Source organism: Aegilops tauschii, chromosome 5 (genome assembly GCF_002575655.3).
Source record: "Aegilops tauschii subsp. strangulata cultivar AL8/78 chromosome 5, Aet v6.0, whole genome shotgun sequence".
NCBI lineage: Eukaryota > Viridiplantae > Streptophyta > Magnoliopsida > Poales > Poaceae > Aegilops > Aegilops tauschii.
In genome coordinates, this window is record NC_053039.3 from 459,445,108 (window position 1) to 459,467,243 (window position 22,136).

Here is a 22,136-nt window from a genome sequence, read left to right on the forward strand (position 1 = left end):
ATTAGTTAATGAAATTTTATGGTCCGTACATAGGGACCATCCATTATGTACTCGTAGAAAGAAATCCAGTTTTTTATTTAAATTTTTTTCCTAGCGGAGCCCGGCAAGGTGTGAAAATGCTGCGCTCGTTCTGCTAGCTCTAACGGACTAGTATATCTAGTGTCAGACTAGACTGTCTAGCTTCCTGAAAATAAGAATATATAGACGGGATCTGATGTCCGCGGTTGTAGATGCTCTAATGATAGAAGAAGGGATTTTCAAGATTGTTATTTTATTCATGAGTCAAGATGTAGAAATTATGAAGCTGACAGTTTGGCCAAATTTTCATTATCTATTGATTTTAGTACACACGTGTGGTGGTTTGGAGTTTCATATGATATTGTAACCATTCCTCCGAACTTTGTTGAATAAATAAGATGAAGTTTCTAGAAAAACCATCATATTAGTTAATGAAATTTAAGGGTACACAGAGACCATCCATTATGTGCTCGTAGAAAGAAATTCAAGTTTTTATTGGATTTATTTCTTTTCTCCAACGGAGTCCAGCAAGGTGCGAAAATGCTTCACTCGTTCTGCTAGCTCTCATGGACTAGAATATCTAGCTTCCTCAAAATAAGAATATATAGCTGGGATCTGATATCCGCGGTTGTAGATGCTCTAATGGTAGAAGAAGGGATTTTTAAGATTGTTATTTTATTCATGAGTCAAGATGTAGAAATTATGAAGTTGACAGTTTGGCCAAATTTTCTGGAAATTCATCTCTGCACCCGAGATCATCTGCACCCGCGTTGACAAAAAAATCAAAACAAATACTAAAAAACTTCAAAAATTTCCATTTTTTTGTACGGTAGAAAATTTAATGCGTGAGGCCCGCTCCAATTTTCAAATCATTTGGACATCCGAGGAGCTCTCAGAAAAAAGACAAATTGGGGGTCTGTAAAAATGTTTACTGTTCATGTACTGTTTTGGCCTGATTTGTCTTTTTTGCTGAGAGCTACTCAGATATCCAAGTGACTTCAAATTTGGAGCGCGCCTCACGCATCAAATTGTCTACCGCACAAAAAAACTGGATTTTTTTAAATCTTTTACGAATTTTTTTCTAACCGGGTGCAGCTGAGCCTGGGCACCGAAACGCCCTACTACAATTTTTTTTTCTTATCTCTTGATTTTAGTACACATGTGTGGTTTGGTGTTTCACACGATATTGTAACCATTGCTCCGAACTTTGTTGAATAAATAAGACGAGGTTTCTAGAAAAAACATCATATTAGTTAATGAAATTTTTCGGGTACACAAAGACCATCCATTATGTACTCGTAGAAAGAAATCCAATTTTGTTGGATTTATTTATTTTTTCCCAACGGAGCCCGACAAGGTGCGAAGATGCTGCACTCATTCTACTAGCTCTAACGGACTAAAATATCTAGCTTCCTCAGAATAAGAATATATAGCCGGACCAAAATTCAGTTAGTGAGCGCCAGATGTGTATAATACTAGAAAGTTAGGCATTTCCAGCTGGCGGCTCACCCTTGTGTGAAAGTACAGCGCCACACCACGTCCGTTAAGGGAAAAAAAAATCTTATACATGATCTTTTTCAGTTGAGTACGGCCCGGTCGCAATGGATATTTTTCTTTCCGGCCGTTAACGTAACCGATTGTTGCTTGGCATGAGAATCGCCCAACCCTCCTTCCTCGGTGTCCTCGCCAGACCAAAGAAGGGCGGAGCATCGCCTCCGTTTGCACCCACGTAAGTACGCACGTCCACCGGCGAACTTGCATGGGATCCCTCCCCTTCTCTTCAAATACGCGCCGCCCGGGACGAGGAGAATCAAGCCAAGTACCCGCGCCACGCTAGCTAGCTGCCTCCTCTTCCCTCTCTCATCTCTCCTCTCCTGCGTGCAGGTGCAGGAAGAAAAGAAAAGTACGCGCAGCCGTCGCATGTCTTCGGAGAAGCAGTCCACTGTGCAGCGTGGCGGCGGTCGTGCACTGCTATGCCGACGCGGCATTCTCCTGTGCGACGTGCCATGCCCAGGCGCACTGCACCAGCTCCCTCGCGTCCCACCACCAGCTCACGCGCGTCCAGCCCGAGCCCAACCACGTACGCGCGGAGGTTTCGGCCAGGGCGATGGACCTGGACCCCTGGGTAGAGCGCCTACCTGCCGCTGCAGCCGGCAACACGCGTGTGCCGCCGCCCAATGACGTCCGCACGGAGGTTACAGCCAGGGCGATGGGTCTCGACCCCTAGGCTGCGCGCCTACGTGCCGCCGCAGCCGGCAGCACGCTTGTGCCGCTGCCCAACGACGTCCGCACGGAGGTTACAGCCAGGGCGATGGAACTGGACCCCTGGGTAGCACGCCTACGTGCCACCGAAGCCGACAACACGCGTGTGCCGCCGTCCAGCAACGTCCGCATGGAGGTTACGGCCAGGCGATGGGCCTCGACCCCTGCGCCGCGCGCCTACGTGCCGCCGCAGCCGGCCGCACGCGTGTGCCGCTGCCCAACGACGTCCGCACGAAGGTTACAACTAGGGCGATGGAACTGGACCCCTGGGTAGCGCGCCTACGTGCCGTCGAAGTCGGCAGCACGCGCGCGCCGCCACCCAGCAACGTCCGCACGGAGGTTACAGCCAGGGCGATGGGCCTCGACCCCTGCGCCGCGCGCCTACGTGCCGCCGCAGCCGGCCGCACGTGTGTCCCGCCGCCCAGCGACGTCCGCGGCAGCTGCGAGGCCATGCTCTTGCTTTTGGCTAGGCGGGTAGGCCTGGACGTGGGGGCTGCGCGCCTGTGTGCCGCCGCAGCCTCCCGCAGGCTCCGGGTCGAGTTCGCCACCGCGCCGCGCATGCCACTGCGCGTCGCGATGGCTGTCGCGCTGTGGAGGGAGGTGGCGGATCACGACGTCATCCACCAGCCCGACCGCGCGCTGCAGCGCCTGGCAACCTGGGCACACGTGCCGACGAGTTACCTTGTGGCGGTGGCGACGGCGATCGGGGGAGTGCGCCAAGTAAGGACGGCCGCAGTGGACGTTGAGGAGGACTCGGTCGACTGCGCGATCGGGGGAGCGAGCGAAGTAAGGACGGTCGCACTGGATGTTGAGGAGGACTCGGTCGACCGCGCGATCGTGAGCCCAACAACAAGAGAAAATTGACGTATTGCTATGAATAAAGGCAAGTTTCGACATACATCAAGTTTCGCCATCACCAAAACGCCGGCACAAGCTCCGGAGTAAATGTAATATTTCCCGTCCATGCATTTAGTTGACTTACTCAATCACCCTAAGGGAACTTTTAATAAAATTATATTGTAATCTTACATATCATTTTGTATTAAGCCCAAATCTAGGTTGCAAATGTTTCCATGAACTACTGGCGTGACCCCTTTAACAAGGTCCGATTGGTTATGAGCATTGATGCTTCCTCGCGTACGATATTAGCGGGCAACAATGAGAGTAGTTGATTTATGATCCACGTCAGCTAGTCCCAACATGAATAAGAATTATGTGCTTCCGATATGACCATCCTTGCAAGACGGTTGTTTGCAGGTTTTCTAGTTTTATTTCGACATCCTAATGATGCACTATTTGGCCGTGGTTAATGTGAGACATCGTGGTCTGAGAGACAAAAGAGAAGGGAATTAATGATGGAGGTATTAGCACCTTTTTCTAGTAATCTAATCCACGAGTAGATAACAAATATGGCAATCACAATATGCAACTCATACCGATACCTAAAGATGTGAGCACGTACAATACATAGAACCCAAACATCTATGAACATAACATATATGGTTAGCACAACGGTTGCTAGATTTTTCTGTCGATCGATGCTAATACAATCCTAACCATCCCCATTAGCACAGTGCAACACCACGATTTTTTGGCTTGGGGTGAGAAAAGAAGGGTATCTTCACTGTAAAATCGGCATACCGTATGTTGATCACTACAAAGATCCATTGAGAGGCGTCGCTCGAGGGTACTGGTGATTCGTTGGATCCCATCATAGAGCAAAAGTCTTGGACTCGATGTTCCATCGAAGGTACGAGTTTTCCTATGGAGTTTAGCTCAACAGTCCATCCCTAGTGCTGATTTAATAAACCATATAAATATGTCTACTTCAAGTAAATGTCAGATATGTGGAGCGGAGGATTCCTAGTTTCAATCCTTGATTCAGTGCACACACGCCCGATGCGTTTGGTCTCTATGTGAAGACGATATGTGGTGCATCACATACAGAACACTGTTGAACCTTTGGTGCGGAACTAGCTTTTCTCTATGTTTGAATCTCTAAACCATATTGAAGTGAGTAGGTTGGTTGTCACCATGTGGGCTATTTTTCATGCCCAAATGAAATTAATCCACGAAGGGGAGCACCAGAGCCAAGCTAGTATGCACGGTTTTTGTCAACTGTTTCATTGACGAGTTGCAAGTTTTGAAGAAGCCGGTTCAGAGATCGCCCTTGCCATCTTCAGGCGTTGCACCACGATGGTTACCACCTGCAGCTGGAACTTCAAAAGTTAATGTTGATGGTGCAACTTTCATGGGCGATGGCACAAGAGGATCATTCAGTGCAGTAGCTCGTAACGTCGAGGCTGGAGCCTATCTAGGAATCTTCTGCTATGATTGAAGAACTGAACAACCCTGAAATTTTGGAAACTTTGGCCTGTCGAGAGGGGCTGACTCTTGCAGCAGACTTGAACTTGTCACATACTCCCTCCCTCCTAAAATAATTAACTCAACTTTGTACTAACTTTAGGACGAAGGGAGTATAAAGCAAGCATTAGATTGCAAAGTTCTTGTCGCTGATTTGGCAAAGGGATCTTCAGGGGGGAAGAATCTGAGCTTGCTGTGCAACAATAGAAAAATTGTTGCTGGGCCATCGGATGAGAGATCGACCTCACAGATTCTGATTGAGCGATCTTTGCGCAAAATATGCAGCAAGATCCGACGCTCCAAGCAAATTTGCTTTCGATGCCCTCCCTATCCAATCCCAAATCCCCTACACACCGGTGGCGGCAGGACCGAAAAATCCTCGGCGGCGGCGGAGGCGGAGGCCCGGATCCTCAGCCAAGCTGGGCGAGCACGCCCAGCAAATGTACTGATCCATATCTTCTCCGATGCATGGCTCCTAACCGGTTTGTCGCGGGCGCTGCAGTTTGATGCAGATTGGATCGGATTCCTCCCCCCCTCCCCCCCCTACTCAGGGCTCCCGGATCAGCTCGTGGCGTGCTCTCAGCTCCTTTACCCGCATGCGATCCAGCACCAGCTCGGCGGTGGTGGAATTATCGTCTCCTTCACGACCGGCCGCTTCTAGGTGCCGTGAACAGGCCATCACGGTGGCTCGTTCTTCAGCTAAATATATATTAGCTACTCCCTCTGTCCAATAATAAAGGAGCGTTTTTGAGGAAGCAATGCAATAATTATCAAGGAAATCCAGCAACGTGCACAAGCATTCAGTTCCTGCACCTTTTGTCCATGAAGGACGTGCCTCGAATGTGGAGGCCCATAGTTTAGCAAAACACACTCTTTCTTTGTCTCAAAGGCACCATGTGTGGTTCTTAAACCCGTATGACACTATTGTAATTTCTACAAAACTTGTTTTAGATTAATAAACCAAGTGTGTTAAAGTTAATCAAATTTTACGGGTACATAGAGAACATCCACTATGTACTTGTAGAAATGATTTCAAACTTTTTGGATTTTTTTTCCACGGAGCCCGGCAAGTCGTGTAAATGCTGCACTCGTTCTGATAGCTCTCACGGACTAGAATATCTAGTGTCGGACTAGAATATCTAGCAGGCAAAACAACGACGGCTAGCTAGACTAATATTCAGATAGTGGGCACCAGACGCCAGACAATGTTTCTAAAAAAAGTCACAGAAATCTTACGGGTACATAAAGTCCATCTTGTTGTTTTTATTGTTATTGTGTTGTTGTACATAGAGACCATCCATTATGTACTCATAGAAAAAAAATCCAAATCTTTTGGATTTTTTTTTCCAATGGAGCTCGGCAAGGTGCGAAAATGTTGCACTCGTTCTGCTAGCTCTCAGAAACTAGAATATCTAGCTAGACCAAAATTCAGATAGTGGGCGCTCTCAGAAACTAGAATATCTAGCTAGACCAAAATTCAGATAATGGGCGCCGGACCGAGTACGTATAGTAGGAGTAGTTTGAAAGTCTAGTCTAAAGAAGTAGGCATCTCCAGGTGGCGGCTCACCCTCTTGTGCAAGTGCAGCGCCACACTATGGGCGTTAACGTTGCTGATTGTTGTTTGGCATGGGAATCGCCCAACCCTCCTTCCTCCACGTCCTTGCCAGACAGACAAAGCAAGGGCGGCGCGTCACCTCCGTTTGCACCCACGTACGTACGCACATACATACATCCACCGGCGATCAACTTGCATGGGATCCCTCTCCTCGTCTTCAAATACGCGTCGCCTGAGGCGAGAGAAATCAATCCATGCATGCACATGTAGCTGCACCACGCTAGCTAGCTGCCTCCTCGTCGTCCACCCCCGTCTCCTGCCTGCCTGCAGGTGCAGGAAGAAAGAAGGCACAGCCGTTGCACGTCTTCTGAGATGCTGTCCACTGGCGTGAGGCGGCCGCGCTACGCGCTGTGCGGCGCGGGGGCGAACATGCACTGTCATGCCGACGTGGCGTTCCTCTGCGCGCCGTGCCACGCCAAGGTGCACTGCACCAGCTCCCTCGCATCCCGCCACCGCCTCACGTGCGTCCCACCGCCCAACCACGTCCGCGCGGAGGTTCCGGCCAGGGCGATGGGCCTCGACCCCTGCCCCGCGCGCCTACGTGCCGCACGCGTGTCCCGCCGCCCAGCGACGTCCGCGCTCCAGCTTTTGGCCAGGCGGGTAGGCCTGGACGCGGGGGTGCGCGCCTGCGTGCCGCCGTAGCCTTCCGCACGCTCCTGGTCGAGTTCACCGCCGCGCCGCACATGCGGCTGCGTGTCGCGATGCCTGCCGCACTGTGGATGAAGGTGACGGCTCACGGCGGCGTCCACGACCCTGGGTACGCGCTCCAGCGCCTGGCAGCCTGGGTGCACGTGCCGGACAGTTTCCTTGTGGTCGTGGCGGCGGTGATCGGGCGCGCGCGCCAAGTAAGGACGGCCGCAGTGGACGCTGAGGAGGACTCGATCGACTGCGCGATCGTGAACCCACGGACACCACGGGAGCTTTGCTTATTCGTTTAGTATAAGGATGTAGCTAGGTCTCAGTTGACTGAGACATAATCAAGTCCCAGTCAAGTGTCTAACATGCAAGAGAGAAAAAGAAAAATCTGAAAAGAAAATTTTGCACGAATCTTAATGTAGTATCTCATGGATATAGCATCGACTGAGACTTAACAAAGTCTCAGTCGACTGAGACTTAGCAAGACTGTTAGTATAACTATTAATAGTAAATATGCATGTGCCTTGCAACAGAGAAAATTAATGCATTGCTACGAAAAAAAGACGTTTCTCCAACTAAAAAACACTCAACAGCGAGGCACAAGCTCCAGAAGTCAATGCAATATCTACTGTTTATGGATTTAGTTGATTTATTATTACTCAATCACTCTAAGGGAGGTTTTAGTAAAATTATATTGTGATTTTACATATCACTAGCACAAATGCCCGTGCGTGGCAACGTGGTATAGCAAGTTTATATGACACCCTAAAAATCATAACAACTATCGTCAGCATAAATATACAGATCCTCCGTTATCCAACCTCGACTGGCAAACCTGGAGAGGTAGATAGTTTAACATGCGCTACACTACATATTTTGTCAGAAGTATAGCACAACAAATATCAGAAGTGATCCAAGTTTTCACATGCACAAGTGCAAAAGGTTGTAAAAGTATATCTTTTAACCATACAAAAATTTCAAGGATGTAAAATTTAAAAGCTGCGACAGATTGACACTCACCTACTGTTTTCAGCACAAAAAAAAAATGTTCTACAAGATATGCATAGGAACCTTCCATGTGGATAGGGCACCTTGATCATGGAACAAAATACGTTCAACCACGACTGGACGATATAGTAGTGCTGACATACTATAGGCATTTTTAAGTTAATGCAACCAATTTACAAGCCCGGCCCGTAAATCAAGTCCTTGTATTTCTACCATCAAGCCTTGTGTGCAATAATATGAGCGCATGCAACTCCTTCATCTATCGGTATTATACAATATAAGCGTAGCATAACCCGTGGTTGCAACAATATGAGCACATGCAACTATCTCTTCATTTATCACAAACGAGATACAAGCCTGGCACATAATGATCAGGTCTTCAAATATTAAAAATAAGTAATGTTTTTGAATGAAAGGATTGAATTTTACATTCTAGTGAATGAAGCAGGACTGACTATGGCGAATGAAAGAAACTAAGCTCATAAAAATTGTATGTATAAAATAATATATGCAGATCATCCTCTTCCCTGCGAGAAAAAACACTCACATAGATTGTTGAAGCTCTGTTCTCAGTACATGCATGGGATGCAGTAAACACCAGAGAAAATAGCACAGACCAGACGTGAAAACAGAATCACTTTATAAAATGATACCAAAGGAATCAACATTGTTATAATCCGATATAAATAATTTGAAGTTTGGAAAATGTAATTTCTCTTAATATATGCAATGTAATTTTGTTCAAATAATAATGTGCATGCAGGAAATAGAAATACACTGCTTCCAAAAGTCTATATATACTATGATGAGTGACTTGCGTGCAATTCTTCATAGGAAGGATAGGTAAATTCACATAATCAGCATAGAAGACACAGTTGAGGCGCCCGCTGGAAACCTGTCTGTTTTAGTGTTTTAACGATGGTGCAGCGTCCTAACTGCGAACAGCAGCAAGTCACCACCGGATGTGGCAGCTAGCTCCAGCGTCCTCACAAGCAGTGGCCGGCGTCCTCGATCGCTGGATGAAGCGGCTCACGTGCCGCCGCAGGCGACAAGAGGCTGCTCGGATCCACAGACGACAGATGTGGTGGCGACTGCCTGTACAACGTAGCCAGCGGCAGCGCCGGCATGCATCGGTGCCTTGGGTCATCACGTAAGCAGTGCCTCTATGCATCGATCCATCCGCGAGGAAGCCCATCCAGCTGCTCAGAGCATCTCCAGCAGTTGGCCCCCAGGACGCATAAAAATCATCCTCTGAAGACGAGCCGACGATACAATCGGCGGTGGGGCGGTTGGGCATCCAGCCGTCGCCCCCAGGTCACCCCAGGCGTCGATATTGGCCCATTTTTTGGCCCACTTTCGGCGAATAAGGGCCCATATGGGCGAGAATAGGCCCATATTCGGCGTGGTTCGCTGTGGTTTGGCGTTCAATTATAGACACAATTTTTTTATCACATAGTTCATCACAGAAAATCAAATACTTCAACAAAATAGTGCAACAACAAATCATTCAATACAAATTATATAGTTCAACAAATAAAAACTCATCACACGTTGCGCCCGGCTTCGCCCTTGAGCCTCCATAAGTGATCCACCAGATCCTGCTGCAGTTGATAATGCACCTGTAGGTCTCGGATCTCCTGACATATACTGAGGTAGGCAGTTCAGGTTGCCGGTAGCTGGTGATCAACTTCGGCTAGAGGACCCTGCCTGTAGTATGGTTCAGTATCAAACACTGGCTCTTCTTGCTCGCTCTCGATGATCATATTGTGCAAGATGACACAGCAAGTCATGATCTCCCACATTTGATCTTTCGACCAGGTCTGAGCAGGGTACCGGACAACAGCAAATCGAGATTGGAGCACACCAAATGCCCGCTCGACATCCTTCCGGCAAGCCTCCTGCACCTTGGCAAAGTGGGACTTCTTGCCTCCTGGCACAGCGTTTGAGATAGTCTTCACAAATGTAGACCATCTCGGATAGATGCCATCAGCTAGGTAGTACCCCTTGTTGTAGTGCCGCCCATTGACCTCGAAGTTCACTGGAGGAGAATGACCTTCAACAAGCTTGGCAAAGACAAGGGAGCACTGCAGCACGTTGATGTCATTGTGAGTTCCTGGCATACCAAAGAAGGAGTGCCAAATCCAGAGGTCCTGTATGGCCACCGCCTCAAGTACCACACTGCAACCGCCTTTGGCGCCTTTGTACATCCCCTGCCAAGCAAATGGGCAGTTCTTTCATTTCCAATGCATGCAGTCGATGCTTCCAAGCATCCCAGGAAATCCTCTTGCTGCATTCTGTGCTAGGATCCGAGCAGTGTCTTCCGCATTGGGTGTTCTCAAGTATTGCGGTCCAAACACTGCCACCACTGCCCGACAGAACTTGTAGAAACACTCAATGCTGGTGGACTCAGCCATGCGCCCATAGTCGTCGAGTGAATCACCGGGAGCTCCATATGCAAGCATCCTCATCGCTGTCATGCACTTCTGGATCGAGGTGAATCCAAGTTTGCCGGTGCAATCCTTCTTGCACTTGAAGTAGCTGTCGAACTCCCAGATGGAATTCACAATTCCGAGGAAGAGCTTTCGGCTCATCCGATAATGACGCCGAAATGTTTTGTCGCCGTGAAGTGGAGCATTGGCGAAGTAGTCGGAGTAGAGCATGCAGTAGCCTTCGAGACAATGTCGGTTCTTTGCTTTCACCCGCCCCAGCGCCGAGCCACCTCGCTGCGGCTTTTCATTGCTCGCCAGCAGCTGGGCGAGGGCAGCGAGCACCATGAGATGCTCTTCTTCCTGGACATCGGCCTCGGCTTCCTCCTCCAGCAGCACGGCGAGCGCTTCCTCGTCATCCGAGTCCATCACCGAGGCAGGCAAATCGCCGAACACCTTGCGCCCAGTGGGCGTGTACCCGCCGCCAAACTGCCCCTCCGCGGCCGGAAACGCCCAGCTGCTGGTGGAGGGGCTGCCTCGGCGAACCTCTGTTATTTTTTGGGCGGGGATTGGCTATCTAGCGGTGAAGGGCGGCGGGCGGCGCCGGGATACAGCTAGTGGCGGCCGAGGGCGCGGGGGGTGGGAGGCGAGTCGGGGAAGAAAAACTTGACTTTTCACCTGACGATGTGGGCCAGCCGCGCTTTTCCCTTGCGCCGGAGCCCCCGATCGCCTCCCAGTACGCCGGGTTCGGCCTGCGACCGCCGGGCCAAAAAAGGGCCGAACCGACGCTTTTCGGCGCCCTGGGGATGCGACTGGGGCGTTTTTTTGGCGCCGGTGCCGAAAAAGTGGCCTGGGGGGGCCTGTTGGGAGCGCAGCTGGAGATGCTCTTAGGTAGCTAACCAACGTTGTGCTTCAATCAATCAGTTGAAACCAATCCAGCTGCTTAGTTAGCTTGGGTCATCACTCATCACTCATCACGCAGGCCTCAATCGATCCGTCGTCCGCAAGGAAATTGCATCCTGATCTCGCGCGCGTTCTTCCAAAGCGCCCATATATATACCTCTCAGTTTCCCTGCATGCGCCGGCCGATCATGTATCCTTCTAGCCGAACAGAAATCAAACGAAGCACCGGTTGATCGGCGAGGCAGTAGCTCGTGGATGATTTAAAGCAGAGAGAATATGAGAGATTGTATCGGGAGGCAAGTAGGAAAGGAAGATCGGATCGAAAGTAAAAAAACAACACGACGTAGCAAAGCAACGGAGGACGCCCCTCATAAAAAAACAGCGAAAGCAAGAGGCAGTCTGCGAGAGCTTGACGGATGTGGTGAGAGCATCTCCAGCCGTTGCCCCCCAAGGGGGCTCGAAAAAGCGCTACCTGGGGCGACCCGGCGATAAAATCGGCTTGGGGCCGAACTGGTTCCAGCCGTCGGCCCCAGGATCGCCCCAAAAGGCTTTTTTAATAAAAAAATTAAAAGACATTCGGCTATTATTCGGCAAACGGGTATAAACTTCAGTGACTTAAACAGTTTTTACATAGCGAATTTAAAATTTACTAAAAAACAAAGGCCTATACTACAGGAAGAAAGCGCTCAGCGTGGCGAAGTCGCCGCCGCCGCCGTTGTCCTCGTTGTCCTTCTCCTCCTTGATGCGGCCGCCCGTGCTGGACCCCTGACCGGGGTCGCCCTAGCGGACGGGTGGCGGTGCGTCGTCATCGCTGTTGTCGTCGAGAACGACGACGCCTCCCTCGTCGCGGCCACGGCGCCGAGCGGCGAACTGCTCCAGGGCGCGACACTGGCACTCTAGCTCCGTCCGCTCCCAGTCTTCGCGCGCCCATTTCAATGCCGCCTCGTTGGAGAGCCCCGGCTCCGGCTTCACGACGGCGAGGCCTGGCTCCGTCTTCACAGTGGCGAGCCCCGGCTCCGTCTTCGGCTTGACGAAGCGGGGAGGAGCCGGGGAGGAGGCACGCCTGCCCTCGTTGATGACGATGCCGGCGCTGCAGGTGCGCCGGCCGAGCGGCGTCTCTGCGGGCTCGGCCTTGGCGCTGAATAGCGCCAGCGACCCGGAGGAGGAGGAGCGGGAGGAGGAAGAAGAAGAGGACGCCGTCCTCCTCGGCATCCATTGGCCGCCGCTCCGGGACGGGGCGGCAGGGTACGTCAAGGGCGGGTCGTTGCCGCGCTCGAGGTACCCGAGAACGGCGTGAAGCGAGCGACCGGGGGCGCCCCTCGCTGTTCTTGGTGCCCCGCACCACCGGCGCCCCGTTGGTGGAGGCCAGCCGCTGCGCCTGCCGGTGCTGGAAGTACGCTGACCACGCCTCGTGGCTGTCGGCGACGTACTGCGGGAGGGCGCACTGCTTCTCCGTCAGTGACGCCCGCACGCGGTCGACCTCATCGGCGAAGTAGTCGGTGTGCGCATTGACGTCGGGCACCGGGGGAATGGGGACTGATACGTCTCCAACGTATCTATATTTTTTGATTGCTCCATGCTATATTATCTTCTGTTTTGGATATTATTGGGCTTTATTATTCACTTTATATTATTTTTGGGACTAACCTATTATCCTGAGGCCCAGCCTAGAATTGCTGTTTTTTTGCCTATTTCAGAGTTTCCCAGAAAAAGAATATCAAACAGAGTCCAAACGGAATGAAACCTTCGGGAACGTGATTTTCGGAACGAACATGATCCAGAGGACTTGGACCCTACGTCAAGAAAACTACCAGGAAGCGACGAGGTAGGGGGGCGCGCCCTCCACCCTCGTGGGCCCCATGTTGCTCCACCGACGTACTCCTTCCTCCTATATATACCTACGTACCCCCAAACGATCAGATACGGAGCCAAAAACCTAATTCCACCGCCGTAACCTTCTGTACCCACGAGATCCCATCTTGGGGCCTGTTCCGGAGCTCCGCCGGAGGGGGCATCGATCATGGAGGGCTTCTACATCAACACCATAGCCTCTCCGATGATATGTGAGTAGTTTACCTCAGACCTTCGAGTCCATAGTTATTAGCTAGATGGCTTCTTCTCTCTTTTTGGATCTCAATACAATGTTCTCCCCCTCTCTTGTGGAGATCTATTCGATGTAATCTTCTTTTGCGGTGTGTTTGTTGGGACCGATGAATTGTGGGTTTATGATCAAGTTTATCTATGAACAATATTTGAATCTTCTGAATTATTTTATGTCTGATTGGTTATCTTTGCAAGTCTCTTCGAATTATCAGTTTGGTTTGGCCTTCTAGATTGATCTTTCTTGCAATGGGAGAAGTGCTTAGCTTTGGGTTCAATCTTGCGGTGTCCTTTCCCAGTGACAGTAGGGGCAACAAGGCACGTATTGTATTGTTGCCATCAAGGATAACAAGATGGGGTTTATATCATATTGCATGAGTTTATCCCTCTACATCATGTCATCTTGCTTAAAGCGTTACTCTGTTCTTATGAACTTAATACTCTAGATGCATGCTGGATAGCGGTCGATGTGTGGAGTAATAGTAGTAGATGCAGGCAGGAGTCGGTCTACTTGTCTCGGACGTGATGCCTATATACATGATCATACCTAGATATTCTCATAACTATGCTCAATTCTGTCAATTGCTCAACAGTAATTTGTTCACCCACCGTAAAATACTTATGCTCTTCAGAGAAGCCACTAGTGAAACCTGTTGGGGAACGTAGTAATTTCAGAAAATTTCCTACGCACACGCAAGATCATGGTGATGCATAGCAACGAGAGGGGAGAGTGTTGTCCACGTACCCTCGTAGACCGAAAGCGGAAGCGTTAGCACAATGCGGTTGATGTAGTCGTACGTCTTCACGATCCGACTGACCAAGTACCGAACGCACGGCACCTCCGAGTTCAGCACACGTTCAGCCTGATGACGTCCCTCGAACTCCGATCCAGCCGAGTGTTGAGGGAGAGTTTCGTCAGCACGACGGCGTGGTGACGATGATGATGTTCTACCGACGCAGGGCTTCGCCTAAGCACCGCTACAGTATTATCGAGGTGGACTATGGTGGAGGGGGGCACCACACACGGCTAAAAGATCAAACGATCAATTGTTGTGTCTCTAGGGTGCCCCCATGCCCCCGTATATAAAGGAAAAAGGGGGGAGGTGTGGCCGGCCAGGAGGGGGCGCGCCAGGAGGAGTCCTACTCCCACCGGGAGTAGGACTCCCTCCCTATTCCTTGTTGGATTAGGAGAAGAGGGGGAAAGAGGTGGAGGAGAAGAAGGAAAGGGGGGGGGGCGCCGCCCCCCTCTCCTTGTCCTATTCGGACTAGGGGGGAGGGGCATGCGGCCCTTGCCCTGGCCGCCTCTCCTCTTCTCCACTAAGGCCCACTATGGCCCATTAACCCCCGGGGGTTCCGGTAACCCCTCCGGTACTCCGGTAAAATCCCGATTTCACCTGGAACACTTCCGATATCCAAATATAGGCTTCCAATATATTAATCTTCATGTCTCGACCATTTCGAGACTCCTCGTCATGTCCGTGATCACATCCGGGACTCCGAACAACCTTCGGTACATCAAAACATATAAACTCATAATATAACTGTCATCGAAACGTTAAGCGTGCGGACCCTACGGGTTCGAGAAATATGTAGACATGACCGAGACATGTCTCCGGTCAATAACCAATAGCGGAACCTGGATGCTCATATTGGCGCCCACATATTCTATGAAGATCTTTATCGGTCAGACCGCATAACGACATACGTTGTTCCCTTTGTCATCGGTATGTTACTTGCCCGAGATTCGATCGTCGGTATCTCAATACCTAGTTCAATCTCGTTACCGGCAAGTCTCTTTACTCATTCCATAATACATCATCCCGCAACTAACTCATTAGTTGCAATGCTTGCAAGGCTTAAGTGATGTGCATTACCGAGTGGGCCCAGAGATACCTCTCCGACAACCGGAGTGACAAATCCTAATCTCGAAATACGCCAACCCAACAAGTACCTTCGGAGACACCTGTAGAGCACCTTTATAATCACCCAGTTACATTGTGACGTTTGGTAGCACACAAAGTGTTCCTCCAGTAAACGGGAGTTGCATAATCTCATAGTCATAGGAACATGTATAAGTCATGAAGAAAGCAATAGCAACATACTAAACGATCGAGTGCTAAGCTAACGGAATGGGTCAAGTCAATCACATCATTCTCCTAATGATGTAACCCCGTTAATCAAATGACAACCCATGTTAATGGATAGGAAACATAACCATCTTTGATTAACGAGCTAGTCAAGTAGAGGCATACTAGTGACACTCTGTTTGTCTATATATTCACACAAGTATTACGTTTCCGGTTAATACAATTCTAGCATGAATAATAAACATTTATCATGATATAAGGAAATAAATAATAACTTCATTATTGCCTCTAGGGCATATTTCCTTCAGTCTCCCACTTGCACTAGAGTCAATAATCTAAATTACACAGTAATGATTCTAACACCCATGGAGCCTTGGTGCTGATCATGTTTTGCTCGTGGAAGAGGCTTAGTCAACGGGTCTGCAACATTCAGATCCGTATGTATCTTGCAAATTTCTATGTCTCCCACCTGGACTAAATCCCGGATGGAATTGAAGCGTCTCTTGATGTGCTTGGTTTTCTTGTGAAATCTGGATTCCTTCGCCAAGGCAATTGCACCAGTATTGTCACAAAAGATTTTCATTGGACCCGATGCACTAGGTATGACACCTAGGTCGGATTCATCCAGACTCCTTCATTTGCTGCTTCCGAAGCAGCTATGTATTCCGCTTCACACGTAGATCCCGCCACGACGCTTTGTTTAGAACTGCACCAACTGACAGCTCCACCGTTCAATGTAAACACGTATCCGGTTTGCGATTTAGAATCGCCCGGATCAGTGTCAAAGCTTGCATCAACGTAACCATTTACGATGAGCTCTTTGTCACCTCCATAAACGAGAAACATATCCTTAGTCCTTTTCAGGTATTTCAGGATGTTCTTGACCGCTGTCCAGTGATCCACTCCTGGATTACTTTGATACCTCCCTGCTAGACTTATAACAAGGCACACATCAGGTCTGGTACACAGCATTGCATACATGATAGAGCCTATGGCTGAAGCATAGGGAACATCTTTCATTTTCTCTCTATCTTCTGCAGTGGTCGGGCATTGAGTCTTACTCAACTTCACACCTTGTAACACAGGCAAGAACCCTTTCTTTGCTTGATCCATTTTGAACTTCTTCAAAACTTTGTCAAGGTATGTGCTTTGTGAAAGTCCAATTAAGCGTCTTGATCTATCTCTATAGATCTTGATGCCCAATATATACGCAGCTTCACCGAGGTCTTTCATTGAAAAACTCTTATTCAAGTATCCCTTTATGCTATTCAGAAATTCTATATCATTTCCAATCGGCAATATGTCATCCACATATAATATTAGAAATGCTACAGAGCTCCCACTCACTTTCTTGTAAATACAGGCTTCTCCAAAAGTCTGTACAAAACCAAATGCTTTGATCACACTATCAAAGTGTTTATTCCAACTCCGAGAGGCTTGCACCAGTCCATAAATAGATCGCTAGAGCTTGCACACTTTGTTAGCTCCCTTTGGATCGACAAAACCTTCCGGTTGCATCATATACAACTCTTCTTCCAGAAATCCATTCAGGAATGCAGTTTTGACGTCCATTTGCCAAATTTCATAATCATAAAATGCGGCAATTGCTAACATGATTCGGACAGACTTAAGCATCGCTACGGGTGAGAAGGTCTCATCGTAGTCAATCCCTTGAACTTGTCGAAAACCTTTTGCAACAAGTCGAGCTTTATAGACAGTAACATTACCGTCAGCGTCAGTCTTCTTCTTGAAGATCCATTTATTCTCAATTGCTTGCCGATCATCGGGCAAGTCAACCAAAGTCAACACTTTGTTCTCATAGATGGATCCCATCTCAGATTTCATGGCCTCAAGCCATTTCGCGGAATCTGGGCTCACCATTGCTTCTTCATAGTTCATAGGTTCGTCATGGTCTAGTAACATAACTTCCAGAACAGGATTACCGTACCACTCTGGTGCGGATCTTACTCTGGTTGACCTACGAGGTTCAGTAATAGCTTGATCTGAAGTTTCATGATCATCATCATTAACTTCCTCACTAATTGGTGTAGGTGTCGCAGAAACCGGTTTCTGCGATGAACTACTTTCCAATAAGGGAGCAGGTACAGTTACCTCATCAAGTTCTACTTTCCTCCCACTCACTTCTTTCGAGAGAAACTCCTTCTCCAGAAAGATTCCGAATTTAGCAACAAAAGTCTTGCCTTCAGATCTATGATAGAAGGTGTACCCAACAGTCTCCTTTGGGTATCCTATGAAGACACATTTCTCCGATTTGGGTTCGAGCTTATCAGGTTGAATCTTTTTCACATAAGCATCGCAGCCCCAAACTTTAAGAAACGACAACTTTGGTTTCTTGCCAAACCACAGTTCATAAGGCGTCGTCTCAACGGATTTTGATGGTGCCCTATTTAACGTGAATGCGGCCGTCTCTAAAGCATAACCCCAAAATGATAGCGGTAAATCAGTAAGAGACATCATAGATCGCACCATATCTAGTAGAGTACGATTACGACGTTCGGACACACCATTACGCTGTGGTGTTCCGGGTGGCGTGAGTTGCGAAACTATTCCGCATTGTTTCAAATGAAGACCAAACTCATAACTCAAATATTCTCCTCCACGATCAGATCGTAGAAACTTTATTTTCTTGTTACGATGATTTTCAACTTCACTCTGAAATTCTTTGAACTTTTCAAATGTTTCAGACTTATGTTTCATTAAGTAGATATACCCATATCTGCTCAAATCATCTGTGAAGGTGAGAAAATAACGATATCCGCCATGAGCCTCAATATTCATCGGACCACATACATCTGTATGTATGATTTCAACAAATCTGTTGCTCTCTCCATAGTTCCGGAGAACGGCATTTTAGTCATCTTGCCCATGAGGCACGGTTCGCAAGTACCAAGTGATTCATAATCAAGTGGTTCCAAAAGTCCATCAGTATGGAGTTTCTTCATGCGCTTTACACCGATATGACCTAAACGGCAGTGCCACAAATAAGTTGCACTATCATTATCAACTCTGCATCTTTTGGCTTCAATATTATGAATATGTGTATCACTACTATTGAGATTCAACAAAAATAGACCACTCTTCAAGGGTGCATGACCATAAAAGATATTACTCATATAAATAGAACAACCATTATTCTCTGATTTAAATGAATAATCGTCTCGCATCAAACAAGATCCAGATATAATGTTCATGCTTAACGCTGGCACCAAATAACAATCATTTAGGTCTAAAACTAATCCCGAACGTAGATGTAGAGGTAGTGTGCCGACCGCGATCACATCGACTTTGGAACCATTTCCCACGCGCATCGTCACCTCGTCCTTAGCCAATCTTCGCTTAATCCATAGCCCCTGTTTTGAGTTGCAAATATTAGCAACAGAACCAGTATCAAATACCCAGGTGCTACTGCGAGCATTAGTAAGGTACACATCAATAACATGTATATCACATATACCTTTGTTCACCTTGCCATCCTTCTTATCCGCCAAATACTTGGGGCAGTTCCGCTTCCAGTGACCAGTCTGCTTGCAGTAGAAGCACTCAGTCTCAGGCTTAGGTCCAGACTTGGGTTTCTTCTCCTGAACAGCAACTTTCTTGCTGTTCTTCTTGAAGTTCCCCTTCTTCTTCCCTTTGCCCTTTTTCTTGAAACTGGTGGTCTTATTGACCATCAACACTTGGTGCTCCTTTTTGATTTCTACCTCCGCAACCTTTAGCATTGCGAAGAGCTCGGGAATCGTCTTATTCATCCCTTGCATGTTATAGTTCATCACGAAGCTCTTGTAGCTTGGTGGCAGTGATTGGAGAATTCTGTCAATGACGCTATCATCCGGAAGATTAACTCCCAGTTGAATCATGTGATTATTATACCCAGACATTTTGAGTATATGCTCACTGACAGAACTATTCTCCTCCATCTTGCAGCTGTAGAACTTATTGGAGACTTCATATCTCTCAATCCGGGCATTCTTTTGAAATATTAACTTCAACTCCTGGAACATCTCATATGCTCCATGACGTTCAAAACGTTGTTGAAGTCCCGGTTCTAAGCCGTAAAGCATGGCACATTGAACTATCGAGTAGTCATCAACACGTGACTGCCAGGCATTCACAATGTCTGAAGTTGCTGGCGCAGGTGGTACACCTAGCGGTGCTTCCAGGACGTAATTCTTTTGTGCAGCAATGAGGATAATCCTCAAGTTACGGACCCAGTCCGTGTAATTGCTACCATCATCTTTCAACTTTGCTTTCTCAAGGAACGCATTAAAATTCAACGGAACAACAACACGGGCCATCTATCTACAACCAACATAGACAAGCAAGATACTATCAGGTACTAAGTTCATGATAAATTTAAGTTCAATTAATCATATTACTTAAGAACTCCCACTTAGATAGACATCCCTCTAATCCTCTAAGTGATCACGTGATCCATATCAACTAAACCATGTCCGATCATCACGTGAGATGGAGTAGTTTCAACGGTGAACATCACTATGTTGATCATATCTACTATATGATTCACGCTCGACCTTTCGGTCTCCGTGTTCCGAGGCCATATCTGTTATATGCTAGGCTCGTCAAGCTTAACCTGAGTATTCCGCGTGTGCAACTGTTTTGCACCCGTTGTATTTGAACGTAGATCCTATCACACCCAATCATCACGTGGTGTCTCAGCACGAAGAACTTTCGCAACGGTGCATACTCAGGGAGAACACTTATACTTTGATAATTTAGTGAGGGATCATCTTATAATGCTACCGTCAATCAAAGCAAGATAAGATGCATAAAAGATAAACATCACATGCAATCAATGTAAGTGATATGATATGGCCATCATCATCTTGTGCTTGTGATCTCCATCTCCGAAGCACCGTCATGATCACCATCGTCACCGGCGCGACACCTTGATCTTCATCGTAGCATCGTTGTCGTCTCGCCAATCTTATGCTTCTACGACTATCGCTACCGCTTAGTGATAAAGTAAAGCATTACAGGGCGATTGCATTGCATACAATAAAGCGACAACCATATGGCTCCTGCCAGTTGCCGATAACTCGGTTACAAAACATGATCATGTCATACAATAAAATTTAGCATCATGTCTTGACCATATCACATCACAACATGCCCTGCAAAAACAAGTTAGACGTCCTCTACTTTGTTGTTGCAAATTTTACGTGGCTGCTACAGGCTTAGCAAGAACCGTTCTTACCTACGCATCAAAACCACAACGATAGTTTGTCAAGTTGGTGCTGTTTTAACCTTCGCAAGGACCGGGCGTAGCCACACTCGGTTCAACTAAAGTTGGAGAAACTGACACCTGCCAGCCACCTGTGTGCAAAGCACGTCGGTAGAACCAGTCTCGCGTAAGCGTACGCGTAATGTCGGTCCGGACCGCTTCATCCAACAATACCGTCGAACCAAAGTATGACATGCTGGTAAGCAGTATGACTTATATCGCCCACAACTCACTTATGTTCTACTCGTGCATATAACATCAACGCATAAAACCAGGCTCGGATGCCACTGTTGGGGAACGTAGTAATTACAAAAAAAATTCTACGCACACGCAAGATCATGGTGATGCATAGCAATGAGAGGGGAGAGTGTTGTCCACGTACCCTCGTAGACCGAAAGCGGAAGCGTTAGCACAACGCGGTTGATGTAGTCGTACGTCTTCACGATCCGACCGATCAAGTACCGAACGCACGGCACCTCCGAGTTCAGCACACGTTCAGCCCGATAACGTCCCTCGAACTCCGATCCAGCCGAGTGTTGAGGGAGAGTTTCGTCAGCACGATGGCGTGGTGACGATGATGATGTTCTACCAACGCAGGGCTTCGCCTAAGCACCACTACAGTATTATCGAGGTGGACTATGGTGGAGGGGGCACCGCACATGGCTAAAAGATCAAACGATCAATTGTTGTGTCTCTAGGGTGCCCCCCTGCCCCCGTATATAAAGGAGCAAGGGGGGAGGTGCGGCCGGCCAGGAGGGGGCGCGCCAGGAGGAGTCCTGCTCCCACTGGGAGTAGGACACCCTCCCTATTCCTTGTTGGATTAGGAGAAGAGGGGGAAAGAGGTGGAGGAGAAGAAGGAAAGGGGGGGCGCTGCCCCCCCTCTCCTTGTCCTATTTGAACTAGGGGGAGGGGCGCGCGGCCCTTGCCCTGGCCGCCTCTCCTCTTCTCCACTAAGGCCCACTATGGCCCATTAACCCCCGGGGGGTTCCTGTAACCCCTCCGGTACTCCGGTAAAATCCCGATTTCACCCGGAACACTTCCGATATCCAAATATAGGCTTCCAATATATCAATCTTCATGTCTCGACCATTTTGAGACTCCTCGTCATGTCCGTGATCACATCCGGGACTCCGAACAACCTTCGGTACATCAAAACATATAAACTCATAATATAACTGTCATCGAAACGTTAAGCGTGCGGACCCTACGGGTTCGAGAAATATGTAGACATGACCGAGACACGTCTCTGGTCAATAACCAATAGCGGAACCTGTATGCTCATATTGGCTCCCACATATTCTACGAAGATCTTTATCGGTCAGACCGCATAACAACATACATTGTTCCCTTTGTCATCGGTATGTTACTTGCCCGAGATTCGATCGTCGGTATCTCAATACCTAGTTCAATCTCGTTACCGGCAAGTCTCTTTACTCGTTCCGTAATACATCATCCCG